Source organism: Loxodonta africana, chromosome 4 (assembly GCF_030014295.1).
Source record: "Loxodonta africana isolate mLoxAfr1 chromosome 4, mLoxAfr1.hap2, whole genome shotgun sequence".
Classification (NCBI taxonomy): Eukaryota; Metazoa; Chordata; class Mammalia; order Proboscidea; family Elephantidae; genus Loxodonta; species Loxodonta africana.
The window spans coordinates 121260895-121276885 of NC_087345.1; positions in this window are offsets into that span (position 1 = coordinate 121260895).

The following is a 15991-nucleotide window of genomic DNA, read 5'->3' on the forward strand; positions in this document are numbered from 1 at the left end:
CCTTGGAAACTCTATGGAGCAGTTCCACTCTGTCCTAAAGGGTCGCTGTGAGTCAGAATTGACTTGACAGCACTGGGTTTATATGTGATTATTAATATAATTTTAATATAATAATATATTATTAATTTTTATGTGTGTGTATACATAACAGTTTAAAAAACGGAGTATTAATAACAACTTTTAAAACATGCTCCGATCATCTCCCAGATTTCATTCTCTCTCTGACAAAGTAGTATTCTCAATGTAATAGTAATTATTTCCTGTTTTCTTTAGTTTCTTCATATATATGTGTTATTTATCATTATATTTTTCAGTTTTGCCTCCTTTTACAATTTTATATGAGTGGAATAATGTCAAAAATATTATTTAGTGGTAGATTTTTATTATATTTGATATATTATTTGAGAGAAATAATCTATGCTGATGAATATAGCTATAATTGATTTATTTTCACTATTGTGTAATATTCCATGTTATTCCAATACTACCATATTTTTACTCTTTAGCCTGCTAAGAGCCTTCAAAGTTTTTTTTTCTTCAAATATTTGCTATCTCAAAATAATGCTTCTCTGAATATCCTGATCCACATTTGCCCGTGTGTCTCTAAGTGTGAGTGAGTTCCTAGGAGTGGAAATTCTAGATCTTTAGGCATACACATACAAATCTGCTAGGTGATGGGGAACTTTTCAAAGCTGATTTTGCCAGCTTACAGTCACATCAGTATATATGTTCACATATGAATTCCTATTGTTCCACACCCTGATCAACAGTTGATATTTCCCAAAGTTTTATTTTAACTCATTCGGTGCATGTTAAATGGAATCAGTATATTCGTACTTTCCTGATAATATATTTCATTTGTTATTTAGTCATTCAAACTGCCTCTTCTGTGAAATTTCTATTCCTAAAAGAACTTTCTGAAACTAAAAGAAATATATACGTATTTATAAGTATGCATACGAGGTTAAGTCAAAACGTATTGCTACAAAATCATAGAACTATTTATTAAACAAAAATATCATAATGTGAAGCTGTTGTTTCTTAGCATATACTCCAACTAGATCTATACACTTCTTTTTTAAAAAAAATTTTTTAATGTGCTTTAAGTGAAAGTTTACAAATCAAGTCAGTCTCTCACTCAAAAACTTATATACTCCTTGCTACACACTCCCAATTGCTCTCCCCTTAATGAGACAGCCCACTCCAACCCTCCACTCTCTCTTTTCGTGTCCATTTGGCCAACTTCTAAGCCCCTCTGTCCTCTCATCTCCCCTCCAGGAGGAGATGCCAACATAGTCTCAAGTGTCCACCTGATTCAAGAAGCTCACTCCTCACCAACATCCCTCCCCAAACCACTGTCCAGTCCAATCCCTTTCTGAAGAGTTGGCTTTGGGAATGGTTCCTGTCCTGTGCCAACAGAAGGTCTGGGGGCCGTGACCACTGGGGTCCTTCTAGTCTCAGTCAGACCATTAAGTCTGGTCTTTTTACAAGAATTTGGGGTCTACATCCCACTGCTCTTCTGCTCCCTTGGGATTATCTGTTGTAGTCCTTGTCAAGGCAGTCATCAGTTGTAGCCGGGCACCATGTAGCTCTTCTGGTCTCAGGCTGATGTAGTCTCTGGTTTATGTGGCCCTTTCTATCTCTTGGGCTCATAATTACCTTGTGTCCTTGGTGTTCTTCATTCTCCTTTGATCCAGGTTGAGACCAATTGATGCATCTTAGATGACCACTTGCTAGCATTTAAGACCCCAGGCGCCACTCTCCAAAGTGGGATGCAGAATGTTTTCTTAATAGATTTTATTATGCCAATTGACTTAGATGTCCCCTGAAACCATGGTCCTCAAACCGGTGCCCCTGCTATGCTGGACTTCAAAGCATTCAGTTTCTTCAGGAAACTTCTTTGCTTTTGGTTGAGTCCAGTTGTGCTGACCTCGCCTGTATTGTGTGTTGTCTTTCCCGTCACCTAAAGTAGTTCTTATCTACTATCTAATTGGCGAATACTCCTCTCCCACCTTCACTCTCTCCCCCCTCTCATAACCATTAAAGAATATTTTCTTCTCTGTTTAAACTATTTCTCCACTTCTTATAATAGTGGTCTAATACAATATTTGTCCCTTTGCAACTGGCTAATTTCATTATGCATTATGATTTCACTCAGCATAATGCCTTCCAGGTTCCTCCATGTGATGAAATGTTTCACAGATTCTTCACTGTTCTTTATCGATGCATACTATTCCATTGTGTGAATATACCATAATTTATTTATCCATTCATCTGTTGATGGGCACCTTGGTTGCTTCCATCTTTTTGCTATTGTAAACAGTGCTGCAATGAACATGGGTGTGCATATATCTGTTCATGTAAAGGCTCTTATTTCTCTAGGATATATTCCAAGGAGTGAGATTGCTGGATAGTATGGTAGTTCTATTTCTAGCTTTTTAAGGAAGTGCCAAATCAATTTCCAAAGTGGTTGTACCATTTTACACTCCCACCAGCAGTATATAAGTGTTCCAATCTCTCCACAGCCTCTCCAACATTTATCGATTTGTGTTTTTTGGGTTAATGCCAGCCTTGTTGGAGCGAGATTAAATCTCATTGTATTTTTGATCTGCATTTCTCTAATGGCTAATGCTCCTGAGCATTTCCTCTTGTGTCTGTCAGCCATCTGAATGTCTTCTTTAGTGAAGTGTCTATTCATATCTTTTGCCCAATTTTTAATTGGGTTATTTGTCTTTTTGTAGTTGAGTTTTTGCAGTATCATGTAAATTTTAGAGATCAGGTGCTGATCAGAAATGTCAGAGCTAAAAACTTTTTCCCAGTCTGTAGGTAATCTTTTTACTCTTTTGGTGAAGTCTTTTGATAAACATAGGTGTTTGATTTTCAGGAGCTCCCCGTTACCTAGTTTTTCTTCTGCATTGTTAGTAATGTTTTGTATACTCTTTATGCTATGTATTAGGGCTCTTAACGTTGTCTCTATTTTTTCCTCCATGATCTTTATCATTTTAGATTTTATATTTTGGTCTTCGATCCATTTTGAGATAGTTTTTGTGCATGGAGTGAGGTATGGGTCTTGTTTCATTTTTTTGCAGATGGCTATCCAGTTATGCCAGCACCATTTGTTAAAAAGACTATCTTTTCCCCATTGAACTGTTTGGGGCCTTTGTCAAATAACAGCTGCTCATATGTGGATGAATTTATGTCTGGATTCTCAATTCTGTTCCTTTGGTCTATGTATCTGTTGTTGTACCAGTAGCAGGCTGTTTTGACTACTGTGGCAGTATAATAGGTTCTAAAATCAGGTAGTGTGAGCCCCCCCCCCCACACTTTGTTCTTTTTCAGTAATGCTTTACTTATCCGGGGCCTCTTTCCCTTCCATATGAAGTTGATGATTTGTTTCTCCATCTCATTAAAAAGTGTTGTTGGAATTTGGATCAGAATTGCCTTAAATGTACAGATCGCTTTTGGCAGAATAGCCATTTTTATAATGTTAAGTCTTCCTATCCATAAGCAAGGTATGTTTTTCCACTTATGTAGGTCTCTCTTGGTTTCTTTCAGAAGTATATTGTGGTTTTCTTTGTATAAGTCTTTTACATCTCTGGTAAGATTTATTCCTAAGTATTTTATCTTCTTGGGGGCTACTGTAAATGGTATTGATTTGGTGATTTCCTCTTCGATGTTCTTTTTGTTGGTGTAGAGGAATCCAACTTATTTTTGTATGTTTATCTTGTATCCTGATACTCTGCTAAACTCTCCTATTGGTTTCAGTAGTTTTCTTGAGGATTCCTTAGGGTTTTCTATGTATATATACCATGTCATCTGCAAATAGAGATAATTTTACTTCTAGATATATACACTTCTGAAGGAGGTGTTTCCATCTCTCTAACCATTCCCTGAAGCATCCTGCATCCTTCGATTTACACCAAGTCAAAACAGCAGTTCTGGCATCCTTGAGGGGCACAAATCATGTTCTTTTTAAATGTTCTTTGAGTTTTTGGAGCAAAAGCAAGTCTGAAGGGGCAAGGTCAAGTCTTAGGGTGGATAGGGTAAGATTTTCCAATGAAATTCTATTAGGAGAGCCCTTGCTACCCTTGAAGAATGAGCAAGTACGTTGTTGTGCTGGAAAAAAAATTACTTGGTGCAGCTTTCCTGGCCTTTTTCTCACCAATGCAGTTTTCAATTTTCTTGAAACTTCATAATAAGCTCCCAGGATCGTCCTGTGTCCTTTGAGAATATCTGGAAGATTACTTCCTTGGAGTCCCAGAAAAACAGTCACCATAACCCTCTGCGCCATCTTCCCTCTCTTGGCTCATCTTTGAGGTCTTCCCTACCTTCCTTAAAATTCTTGATTTATCTAAAAACTCTTGTTTTATGTGGGGCAGCATTCCCATAAACTTGTTGCAAAGGTTCAATGATTTGGGAAAATATCCACTTGATTTTTGTTAAAAATTTGATATTAGCCATGAACTCAAAATCTTTTTTTCCCACAGAAAGTATCCTTTTTTTTTTTGTTTGTTTTGAAGGCACCGTTATGAGACTAACACAACATTACTGAGAGAACTTGTCTGTAGCCATGCACTGATTGCAGTGACATGTTTAAACAAGTGTTGTTTGGAATAAACCTGTGAATGTGTGAACTGGAATCTTAGTAGCAACACTTTTTGACTTAACGTTGTGTATATTTCTTTTAGGTTTTTGTCTTCCTTGTTGAATTTGAAACATTTTTATAAATATCCTGTGTGCTAATTCTTTAATGTTTATAACTTTTACTGCTACTGTTTTTCAGTTAGTGATTTTCTTTTTCTTTTACTCTCTTCAATTTAAGATAAGTTTATAACTTTAAGAATAATTTATTTTTACTCATCTTTTCTTTTGTGGTTACTTTGTGTGTGCAGGAATGTCTCATTTCAGAATTCTAACCTCATGGTAAAAAGCTATGCTTCTAAATTCACTACTAAAAAATTTCTACTTAAAATTTTGAAAATGTGTTTTCGTATTTAAGAGCTTGATCCATTTACAATTGTGTTTTGTGTATGATAGGAGTAAGAGATCGATTTCTTTTTTCCCCCTAATATGAGTAATTAATTGCCCAAACACCATTTACTATCATTTTTACCTTATTTGTTTTGTTCTCTAGTTCTATTTTTCAACCCTTTATAATTATAATGTCCCAATGGTTAATATGTTACCCCTGCATCAACTCCACTCTACCTTAATCTTGTCTACTGTTCTAGATATCAATGATGTGACGTACTCCTTCGTGATCTTTTTTCTTCAGAAGTATATTGATTCATGGATCTTTTTGATAAAAATGTTGAAATTAGCTTGGAAAGTTTCCTTCAGATCTTTGTAAGATTTTTTTTTTATTACTGTAATAACATTGAATCAACCAAGGAATAATTTACATCTGTATGATATTTTGTGTTTCTATTATGAATATGATATATATCGACATGTATTTAGGTCTTCATTACGAACTTTCACTTAGATTTATGATTTTCTACTTAAAACATATTTGTTAGTTTTATTCCAAAGTAATGTCATTTTAAAATTATATATTTTTAATTTTGTTTGCTGTTTTCAGAAAGGTAGTAGACAAATATCTTGATGTTATATGTGCCCCACTTGTGAAATTCATTTGATAGAGCAAAAAATTACTAAATTTTAAAAGTCAAGGATCTTGGGAGAATAATCTTAAAGATTGTGCTTTTCTAATCTTTTTTTTTCTTTTAACTGTATTAATGCACATATCAGGAACTGCGTATAGTTTTGAATATAATTCTTAGTGTTTTTTCTTGATTTTAGAATAAATAGTTTGGGTATTTTAACATTTAGGTCATAATTGCTTCACTTTTTTGTTTTGTGGATAAAAAATAAAACCAAGTTATTAATGCTACATTATCTCTAGTAATGAGACTTTTCATTTACAATCTATTTGTGTCTAACTTGTGTGTTATCAATTTCTTGGTTAGTATTTGCTTAATATTATTATTTGACCTCGACCTTTTTGAGTTCTTATGATTTTGGTTAATCTCTTGTAAACACCATAAAACTAAAATTTTAATTAGAAATATACTTCAATTGCATTAATTGCATTTATTAGAAAGTGTTACTATAGAAATATGTATTATTTTAATTATTGCTTATTTGCCCCACTTTTATGACTTTTTTTCTTATAATTCTCTCCTTTTGAATTGTGTACTTTTATAAATACGTTTAGGTCCCATGAGGATAATCCAGGATCATCTTGCCATCTCAAGATCCTTGACTTAATCACCTTTGCAAATTCCTTTTGCCATATAAGGTCACATTTATAGCTTCTGAGGATTAGAAAATCGATATAATTGAATGCCACTTTTTTATTCAGCTTACCTGGAGCCCTGGTGAAACAGTAGTTAAGAGCTTGGCTGCTAACCAAAAGCTCTGCAGTTTGAATCCACCAGCCACTCCTGGAAAACCATATAGAGAAGTTCTACTCTGGCCTGTAGGGTTACTATGAGTTGGAACTGACTCGACAGCAATGAGTTTGGCTTTTTTCTTCTTAATTCAGCTTACTAAGCAGAGCTGGTGGTGTAGTGCTTAAGTGCTCGGCTACTAATCAAAAGGCCCATAGTTTGAACCCATCAGCCATTCCACTGGAGAAAGATGTGGATGTCAGCTTCTGTAAAGACTACAGTCTCGGAATCCCTATTGATCAGTTCTACCCTGTCCTATAGGGTCGCTCTGAGTCGAAATCAAATCGACTCTACAGCACACAACAACAACATTCGGCTTACCACAGGAGACCATCTGGCCCACAAATATTAACATCCAAACCACGTGTAGAATACATTCACTCCATTTCAACATCCGCTAAATTCTCAACCCATTACAGCACCAAGTAAAGTCCAAACTTTCATCAAAGCCCCCTCAGTCCCAAGCAATTTTAAATTCCAATTGTGCAAACCCCACTGTGTTTCTAGGCCTGGGAATAATTCTTTGAGTCTCTGTTCTCTGAGCCCAAGGCTCTACCCTGAATGTCATCTTTCCTTTTTATGTTTGCAACTGAGTAGTTTTGTCAGCCTGTTTCCTGCTTACAATCTTGGAAGTTTTTTCATTTTGTCCTGTCTCTGTCTTTTTCAGTCCAAGCTGGCAGCTTTGCTGCTGTTTTGACATTCTCAAAACCTTCTTGTTCTCCTGTATATGCTGCAGAGATTCACTCCATTAGATAAGAGGGTTCTGCACAGATATTTCCTGGATAATTCCATCTCAATTCTTGGCTTCTGCCAAATGGACGAGGAAGTCCATGGATCTCTTTATGCTTCCTAGGCACTGATCAGAAAACTGATCATCACAAACATGGACACTTATAGTACAGCAAGTGAAGTCTCAGTTTAGTCTTAAAAATAACAACTACTAAATTAATGGAGCTGGGACAAATATCTATTTGAAGAAAAAATGAAATTGGTTCCCTGCTTCACACACACCAAACACAAAAATTTGTTCCAAGTGAATCAAGGACTTAAAGGTGAGAAAGAAACATTTTAAAACTTTTAGAAAAGAAGAAAATAACAGCTTTATGACTTCAGGTAGGAAAATATTTAAAAAATTCAAAAACATATACAAGTGAAGAAAATATTGATAAATTTACAGTATTAGAATTAAGCTTTCTATCCATGACATGAAAACCGTGGTGACGTAGTGGTTAAGTGCTATAGCTGCTGACAAAAAGCCGGCAGTTCGAATCCACCAAACACTCCTTGGAGACTCTATGGGGCAGTTCTATTATGTCCTATATGGTCGCTATGAGTCAGAATCGACTCTACGGCAAAAGCTTTTTTTTTTTAATTTATGACACAATTCTCTGGAGAAAATTAAATGACTAGGTATAACCTGGGAGAAAATACTTTCAATTAACATGACCCTAAAAGAATTAGTACACAGAGCATTTAAAACCAGACTTCAAGTCAATAAAATGAACAACCCAATCTAAAGCTGGGCAAAAGACATTTGAGTAAATTGACAAACCAAATTTAATGGAAATGGAAACAAGAATGACTAATAATAACACGCAAACTACATCAGTACCAAAGAAATCTCAAGATCACAGTGATATATCTCCAAGATGGATAAAAATTAAGAAGTCAGTTGATTATAACGTTGATAAGGATTTGAAGCGATGGTAACTCTTACACACTGCTGGTGGAAATGAAAGATGGAGTCGAGAAGACCAGTTAGAAGACGAATTCTGTAATCCAAGTAAGACATGATGAACTAGATAATAAGGAGGCACAGCTTCAGGAAATATTTAACTAAAAATTATGAATTTAATTCTTAAGAGGAGTGGAATTGCATCATATTTTCAACTAGTCAACATTCAATAATTCAATCTTTTTTCTTTTATTTAAAAATGTATGTCATTTCTTTTTTAATTCCTTAAATAATTTCCAATAACAGGAATATATTTGTTGTTTCTTAAATGTAAAATGCATGGACTGTGAGAAAAGACTCAAAACTTAGAAATAGATTCTGCAACAATTCTTTAGAGACTTGGGTGGTCTCTCTGCATACCTTGTAATTCAAATACAAACGTATGTGGTATTTAAAGCAGGTGTGAGCTCAAACTGTTAATTACACTATAAATTCATGCTCTTGCACCTGAAGGGGATTCGTTGGTATGCACATTTTCAAACATTTTACAAAAGAATTGCCAACATATGCTGTATATTATGTGCCATTAAGTTACAGAACAGGCAACATTGACTTGCCAATATAAGTGTGGTGCAGGTGTTAAGTGGCATCACAGATGTGATATGACTGAGAAAATACTGTAATTCAGTACAGCAGGTAGATTTATTTTCCTAGAAACTTTCTCCCAAACTGTTCTAAAGCACAAGATCATGCGTTGGAAGATATAACAGAGATTACATTAAAGGGGGACTTTTTTTTTTTTTTTTCTAAGTTAAAAAGCAAGAAATCCACCCCCATGAAGTTGGGAGTTACAATTTCCTTTTGAGGTCTTGAATTATACCATGAACTTTGATAAAAGTTTGATAAATCTGTTTATGACCAGGAAAGCAATCATTTCTCCAGAAGATCCTGATATTAGATGTTTAGATGTTTACCCCATCTGTTACATCAAAGCACTGCTCTAGGAAAAGGTAATGAACCCTGGAAATCATCACATGGAAAATGTTAAATTTACTCTAGTTATTTTTAATACAGTATTTACAGTGAGTTGAAATGCAATGAAACCAGACTTATGAAAAAGCTAAAAATTCAAATGATTTTCAATCTTTTTTTAAAAAAGTATAGACTCTAAAAACTAAGATATTCCTTAAAGACAAGATTTTGCCATTTTAAAATTTCATCAGGTCTTAGCCAATGACCTGTTAAGGCCACAAACATGTTGGGGAAATTTTAGGGCAGACTCCAGGGGATTGGTGTCAACCTTTGTGATGTTACTTCAGGTATTGCTTTAGGCAAGAGAAACAGATATTGACTACTAAACCCAGAGTTGATTTAATAAAAGCAATAAACTCAATATGACTTTTGAAAATTTCTATACAAAGACAGTTTGTTTACCAGGGTTAACAGCAAACTAAATTAACAAATAATAGAAAATATATATGTCAGTGGACATTAAGGATACCAACGAGGAAGATTAAACTACTACGAAACAAGTTTTTTTTCCCATGTTAAAGGTTTTACTTATTTATTTGTTCCTGAAATCATGCCTAACTGAAGCAACCAATAGGACTTGAGCGAGAGAACTTCAAGTGAGATGAAGACAAGCTAATAGCAATAAATTTAGAGTTAATTGACATGGCCTCGTGTCTGAATGTAATATAAATTTGAATATATTGCAGTGATACAGATTCCTGGGTCTCTTGTCCACAAAAAGCCCAGTTACATTTCCTAATTGTGTTTTGAATCATGGGCAATCCCTATGTCTATTCCAGTGTGAAATCACATCGGCATTTCCAGACTTTAATCAAACTACTAAGAGATAGTTTAGAAGAAAGGAAATATCTTTATATGCTTAATAAGTATTTGAGGTTGTCAGTAAACAGATTTTTAGAAAAGCAAACACAGAGCATCTTAGTAATAAGTAATTATCATTAGGTCAGATAGGGAAAAATTAACAGGTACGGAGCCTAACTTATTTAGCTTAATAGGCTTTGTAAGAGACAGGCCAAGCCACTGACTACACTCAAAAATGTCAAGTGCATATTCACCAGGAAATAAAAAGTTTAAAATAATTTAACCATTTGTGTATATTGTCCATGCTTCCATCTTGTGCAATAGTAAATTTTGTTTGATTTCTGTATAAGAAGGTATAAGTAAATTAGGGGTTTGAATGATAAAACAACCTACTTTCTCTCTCTCTTTGCTCAAGTCTCCTTCATGTTGGTTTGTTTATAAGATAAGCTTTTCTCTCATGGTTGTAAAGATATTAGAGTAAATTTCCCTTACATGGCTCCACTTCAAATATCAGAAGGGGAAAATAAAAAATTTTTTTTCTAGATACACCTTCTTTCTTCTCATTGGTTTGGAGTTATAATTATATGGTGACTGTCCCTTAATTGGAAACCCTAGAGGCATTAATTGGAAACCCTAGAGGCATAGTGGCTAAGTGCTACCACTGCTAAGCAAAAGGTCAGCAGTTTGAATCCACCAGGCACTCCTTAGAAACTCAATGGGGCAGTTCTACTCTGTCCTATAGGGCCACTATGAGTTGGAATCAACCCGACGGCAAGGGTTTTGGTTTTTATCCGTTAACAAATTACTATACAATGCTTTCATTGGTTTAGATCTGATACACCGTCTCCATCCCTCAGCTGGTAGTAGAGCCCCATCAAAAGCAAAAGGACTAAGAAGAGAGATGTTTTCCAAACAGAAGCCAGATACAATTTTCTAAAGAAGGACAAAGAAATACTGATTTATCATACATAGATTTTCCACTTGAAAGTTATTAAAATATAATTACATAATACTAAAGCCTGAACATAAATTAATACATCTTTGTTGATTCAGAAAGCACTTCCAGCTAGAATATTAGTATCTTTTCAGAAATCACTGCACAGTGTGTCTGATGGTTTCAGAAATATCTGATTAATCAAAACAAGTTAATAATGGATTAATTGTCCAAATGTAGCAGCAATTTAAGTAAACTCATCTATGTGTACACAGGAAATATCACATATAGGCTTATAAGGTCATAAATACAGCTCTAAATTTAGAATGAAATCTGGAGTAAGGCAAGGATATTTCAATTCAATAAATATTTGTGGAAACTTGACATGTGCTAGGCACAGTGTTAGGTGTGAGGAGTAAAATTGTCATCTCCAGGAGATGACATTCTGGCTGGGAAGGTGAAAGTACATTTAGTTGTCTAAAATCTGTTAAGAACATTTCTTCTGCCTTTATAAAATCTAAGCTCTTAAATTTCTACTTTATTCAGTAAACAGACAATTCACACTGAAAACACAGAATCAAATTTGAAGGATCTAATTAAATTCTTTATTTTCTTCTTTACTCAACTACCTTCATTTTCTCAGTTCGTTCCAACCAAAACCAAATACCAAACCAGTTGCCCTCAGAATGATTCCATCTCATAGCAACCATACAGGACAGAGTACAACTGCCCTACAGGCTTTTCAAGGCTGTAAATCTTTACAGGAGCAGCCTGCCACATCTTTCTCTTGTGGAGCGGCTGGTGGGTTCAAACCATGGACCTCTTGATTAACACCCCAGCACTTTAATCACTGTACCACCAGGGCTCCTTCGATTCATTTCAGTCTCCATTAAAAATCAAAATATAAAGAAATCTAATTCAACTAAGAAAATTAAAAATACCTGAAACTGAAAGGAAGTAGAACAGTTTGGCCTGTTGTTCTTGTTATTATGATTATTTTACAATTATATGAAGCACACATAATAAAAATCACTTCATAAGTGTGATTATGTGAAACATTTTATGTGGAGGTGTTGTTGTTAGCTGCCATCAAGTCGACCTTTTGGAAGCAGATTGCCAGGCCTGTCTTCCAATGCATCTCTGGGTGGGTCCGAACTGCCAACTCTGGGCTAGTTGTCAAGCAATTAACCATTTGTGCCACCCAGGAGATATGTGGTAGCAAGCCCCCAAGATGCTCTTGAATGATCCTCACCTCCAAATATGTACACCCTTGTGTAGTGCCTGAATTAGAGTTGTTATGTAGTGGGCCAGTAGAATACAGTAGAAGCGACGGTGCATGACTTCCGAGACTAGGTTATAAGATGAAATGCAATTTCTGCCTTACGATCTCTTGGATTGCTCACTCTGTGGTAACCTAACTGCCATGCCATGAGGACACTTGTGGGTAGAGCCACAAGGTAAAGAACTCAAACCTCCTGCTAACACCCACCAACAAACACAGGCCTCCAGACACGGCTCTGTTGTTGCGCTATCTTTTAAGAAGATTCTTAAGCCCCAGGGTAAAGCCTTCAGATCACTGCAGCCCCAGTCAACACCCTGACTGCAACTTCATGTGAGATCTGGAGACAGAACCATCCTGCTAAGCCACTCCCAGATTCCAGAATATCAGAAATGATGCAAGGGTAACAAACACGTGTATTTTTAGCTGCTAAATTTGGGGGTATTTTGCAATAGATAACTAATGTAAGATGACTGTAACAATATTAAGTAACAATGGTATTTATAATATTTAGAGCCATAGAATGGATGTGATTAGGCTCCTATGAATCTGTTAATAGCAACAGTAAATACTTACCAAATATCAATTCTGTGGATAAAGAACAGCATAAGATTTAGTGCCTCACTTCAAATTGATAAAACAGAATATACACACAGGAAATTATTACAGAACAGTGAGTTTTGTTTGGACAGACATTCACAAAGCAGGTAGCATCCTGCAGTGAAAAAATCAGCATGATGTGTTGAGTCAGAGAAGGATCATGAAATAGATTAGAGTTTAACTGGTTTTTGACAAATGTGTAAGATTTGAATAAAAGGAAGAAGAGAGAAAGTATTCTTCTTTGGAAAAATATATAATAATCAGAGTTATAATGGGAAAACAATATGTAAATAATAGTATAGATATAAATGTATCTGTAGTGAGACTTTGATTTGGGGAATAGACATAAATACAGATTGATAGGGCAAAATCCTTCAGAAAGGACCTGAATGTCAAGCATAATATTGGGATTGTAATAGCATTCAGGGGACCTACAAATGGTCTTAAACAGTGAATATACCTTGACATTTCCACTAGTATGAAACGTACTATTGAAAGAACCCTCTAAATCATTGTACAACCGTAACTCTTAGCAAATTCTTACTCATCTTGAGCTGAAATTTGTCTTTTCTTAGCTTTAACACTTGCTCTGTAGCACAAAAGAACTATTATGGAATCTTCAGGTTTAGTAGAGCCTTGTATCTGATCTAATCCAACCACCCAGTTGATTCTTATAAATGCACACACATATGGCCATACATCCTATGGCTAAATAACTCCTCGGGTACGGTTTTCAACCAGTTCTCCCAGCATCTGCATTTTTCTTTAGATAGTTATGGCACCTAACTAGTTTGCCACCTCCAAAGCTAACTTCTCCGAGTTTACATATGTTAGCCCCAGTTTTAGACCTTTGAGAGACACAATACAAATAAGTCCAATCCTTCTTCATATGGTAACTTTTTAAATATTTGAAGATGACATGATTTTTTTAGAAATAGAGGATAGAAAAATTCAGTTCAGTTTTTACTAGAAATGATGGTTTGGAGTCCCTTCTATACTCTGCCTATTCTCCTATAAATGTCATAGTGTGTCTGCAGCATTATTAAGTGTGATTTTCATAATGAGAAAAATGCTTCAGTTTGGTCTCTTTAACATAGAGTAAGGCAGTGCTATTGCTTTCTTTTCTGAGATTTACGGTTCTTTAATTTCTTCTTAAGATCCTTTAAGCTGTATTTGGTAGCCCTGTTGCAGATGAGTTTCCAAAACTTCCCAAATCACTCTTAAGTGTGTTGCAGCTCTGCCATACCTCGCCATCTTCATTGGCGTACTGTAAAACCTAACACGTAATTCAGGTTGCAGTAAATACACACGGACAGATTTTGGGATCCTGAGCTTATCTTCCTATGTAGGTGGTAGCAAATTCAGGCATTAGTACTCCAACTTCTTTCATTATTCAGATGAAGAAACTGAACCCTCAGAGAAACATCTACTTCATTAAGCTAATACAGTTAAAGTTTTACAAAGCTAGGAGACTAACTCCAGCCCCATTTTTTTTTCTTGCAATAATTTTTGCTTTTCCTCCTTAATATGTATTATCAATATGGAATATATAGTTTTTTTTTTTTTTAATCAAAAACAGTGCCCTCTCGCCTTGATTTTCTCATCTAGTCTATCACTTCTTTGGTTTCAGTTGTGAATTTAAAAATTATCTTTTTTTTATTGACAAGTCATTGCACCATTTTACAAAGTGACAGATCCAACAAGATGGCATATACTCAACTTTTAGAAAAGGCAAATGTGTTTTCTTTCATGTGTTAATACAGTAAAGATCCAGAAAGGGACTAAGGTGTAAAAATGCAAAATAGATCTCATTTCATAAGCATTCTTTTTTTATAAATGCTTCTGGAGGTAAATTTTGCATAGAATAAAATCAATCATTTTAAAATATGCTGTTCAATTGGCAACGTCATATGCAGATGTATAACAATCACCACAAACAAGACACAGATTATGTCCATACTTCGAAAACTTTCTTTTGTTCCACTGAGTTATCTCTTTCTCCGTCTAGAACTTGCTAATAATTGCTTTGTCATTATAGTTTTGTCTTTCCCAGAAGTCCGTATGAAAGAAATCATATAGTAGGTAGCCTTTTGTGGCTGGCTTCTCTCATTTAACAATTAACGTATTTTAATTGAGATTCATCCACATTTTCTTGTTTGTATCTATTAGTTATTTTTTTCTATTTTAGTGATAAGGAATATACTATTGCATGGCTATACTATGCTTAGTTGATGCTTGCACAGAAATAGTATTAAATTATTGGTATCTTACAACATTCAGTGTCTAAAACATGGGCACTAGTTCATATTGGGAACTGTGGGGCAGAGATGAAATTGCTAAAGAAGTCATATAACATTTATATTTTGATACATGTCAATGAGGCTCTCCAACTAAGGTATAATTTTGGTCAGCTGAACAAAGTATAAAACAATTGAGATGACTAGTGTAGCCAGGGGATTCTTTATCATAGATCAGAAGACAAGATTAACAAGCATCCAATAAATTACAACTCTACGAATGATCTGTAAGTTTTCTTTTTCTCAATCTTCTCAAAGATATTTTGAGGGAAAGTGAGATTCAAGAAGAAACAGAAGCCGATAAAGTTATTAGTCTTGATGTGTTAGATTTTGTCAATTCTTTACTCCAAAGGAGTCAAACTGTGACACAAATATGCCATGGAGGGAGCAGGCTCCTTGAGGAAAGAATAGATCTTTCATGTTCAACAATCCATTAATGGAAATATTTATGTTTCTTAGGAAATCTGTATCACATTTTTTATCCCTAAGAATAATAGGTATTCCTATCTAGCTATTAAGTAGCAACACCACAAATAGTCCATTTATGTAATTCTGCCTGGCAAAGATTTGCATTCAGCACAGAAATTTAGTAGGTGGCACTCCGTCTACCACATGATATTTTTAGATATATTGGGGAAACTGTCATGAAAAATTTAAACTTCTTTCTTAGAATCTTTAAACAATAATTTTGGTTATATTGGGAACGTTAACCCACTGAACTCTAAATTTCATTACAAAGGAAATCTTGTTCTGCCTACCAAATCTCCCTCTGGTTTTTGTAATTCTTTTCTATTTCTCACCTATAACTCATGCAGTAGTGTAAATTGTTTCATCTTGTCATTACAGTAACTAGGCAAGCAAATGGTATTTCATGTTTATACAATTGGCCACTGTCTCAGTCATCTCTTGCTGCTATAACAG